We start from the raw sequence: 2,400 nt of genomic DNA on the forward strand, positions 1-2,400 counted from the left end.
GCCGCAGGCCTCGGAAGGCAGCCGCCTTGAAGGAAACTGCAACTCTGACAGCTCAACCAGAAAGCAGTAGGGTCCGGCTTAAAACGTAAACGAAATAAATGGTTGGAGAGCCCGAACAGTTTCCTGCCTCCCTGCCCCCTTGGCCAGATTAGAGGTGGGGGTGGGGCTGTCCGCAGATCCCTGTCTAGAGGCGGGAGCCTTAGCTTCAAAGACGGAGGGCTGGACGAGCCGGAAGGCAGCAGGTCCCAGGCAGGGAGGACTGGGAGGACCGATCAGGGCTGGCACACACGGGAGGGCGGGCCAGGCGGCCACAAGGTGCGCCCTGGGAACCGCGGAGACTGCAGGAGCCTAAGGTGCTGGCTCAGGACAAGTTTCTATTAATAACGTCGTGAAGAATGTGGGGCGACAGGCAGCCGGCCTCGGGGAGTGGCCCTGGGTGCACTGTTCCATCTTAGTTGGGGCAGAGGCTGGGATGTGTGCCCAGGAGCCCCCCGCGCGGAAGCAGGGCTGATAGAGGGGTGGGCTCACCCTGCCTTGCTCCACACCCTGAGGTCAGGATGATTTCACAGCTGGTTTTGGTTCTACTGGAATAGTTCTTTTAAAGAATTCTTCTGGGGTGGAATAAGCGTCTCGTGCAGTGAACAAATAAGTGTGAAGGATGCAGGCTTTTACGTGACTCGCGTTTCTGACTGGCTGGCTTGACCCACCCCGTGGTCCCCTATGTGAAACAAGCTTGATGGCGATGACCAAGCTGTGCCCTTCCTTGGCTTGGCACAGCCCACAGCTGCAGTGGCTGAGCTGTGACCGGTGACTCTCGGTGTCAGTAGCGGTGCGCGTTAACCGGTTTGTGAGCAGCAGTTCTGCCCCGCCCCATCTCTTCTGCCTGTCCTCCCGTCTCTTTGATGATGATGAGTCCTGCTGGCCCCGGGGAGCTTGCTCCGAGGAGTGTTTCTGAAGGTCCCACACAGGCTGTGTGCTGGCTGCCTGGGTTGCTGCCCGGCTGCGGGGTGTGTGATAAGTGTGTTCCTACCAGTCCCAGGCCCAGCCTGGAACACTGGCTGCCACAGAGCATGGGATGGGGCTTGCAGGTGACCAGGCTTGAGGGCAGTGAGGCCGCCGCCCGCACCAGCCCTGCCCCACCCAGGCCCTGCTCCTGCAGGACAGAGAGGCCTTGGGCTGGACACACCACACACTGGTCACCGCGCACCCTTCCCAGAGCCTACCCCGCCCCACTGTAGCTGCTCTTAGGTTTGTAATAACCCTGTCTGTGCTTAGTCACTCAGTCTTGTCTGACTCTGTGTGATCCCGTGGACTGTAGCCCACCAGGCTCCTCTGTCCATGGGAGTCTCCAGGCAAGAACACTGGAGTGGGTGGCCATGCCCTCCTCCAGAACCTTGTCTGCAGTGGATGAAACGAGGGCAAGGACAGCAGTGCTCACAGCAGCGACTTTAACACGGGGCCTTGCACCCCCTGGTGCCATGCCCTCCCTTCCTGGGGGTTTGCCTCCCACACCCGCCCCATCCACCCCGTCACACAGGGCCTTGCACTTCCCCCAGCGTCCTGCCCTCCCTTCCAGGGGGAGTTGCCTCCCACACCCGCCCCATCCACCCCGTCAGGAACGTGTGGACTCCTTGCACATCAAAGCCGCGTGTGAGTTTTCAGAATGCTGTCCTGCTTCCTGTGTGGACTCCTTGCACATCAAAGCCGCGTGTGAGTTTTCAGAATGCTGTCCTGCTTCCTGACCCATCCTCGAATCACAGTCACACCTTTCCCTTTATTACCAGCTTCCCGGGTGGACCGGCTCCTTCTGCGTTCACCGAGGGGCAATGGCTTCTGGAGGAGCCAGTTTGGGTCGGGTCGGGGGTTGGGGCTGGTGCTTAGGGGACTTCCTCGTGTCCAGTTCTGCTCTGGTCGACCAGATGCCCCTCCAGGCGTCCACGCCATCTTTTCCCTCACTTTGAGGAGGTTCTGGATTCCAGGACTGGGGGAGACCCTGCAAACACAACTCACTCCTAATAAACCTTTGGAAAAGCAGCTAGTCAGGTGAGGCGGTCCTGTGATCTCCCGCATGGGCACCCGGCTCCTGAGAGTCTGGGCTCTCCTGAGAAGCATCACTTCCTTGCCCTCAGATTCCTGGCTCTTTGTGATCGTGTGTGGGTGTGACCCCAACGAGGCCCTGGCCTTAGTTCAGGAAGTCACAGGAGCCCCGTGCATCCCAATGTGTGACGGGGAGGCTGCGGCCTCTGGGCTGAGAGCGCTGCCAGATCAAGGGGCCGCTGCCAGGACAGCCTGTCCTCACCCGCCAGCCGCGGCAGGACTTCCTCCGTGCGGCTGCCCCATCACAGCCACACACGCCTGCATGAGCGTTTCCCACGGGCCCTTTGCTTCTGGCAGAGGGGC

Source organism: Bison bison, unplaced genomic scaffold, assembly GCF_000754665.1.
Source record: "Bison bison bison isolate TAMUID 2011002044 unplaced genomic scaffold, Bison_UMD1.0 scf7180017864527, whole genome shotgun sequence".
In the NCBI taxonomy this organism is placed as follows: Eukaryota; Metazoa; Chordata; class Mammalia; order Artiodactyla; family Bovidae; genus Bison; species Bison bison.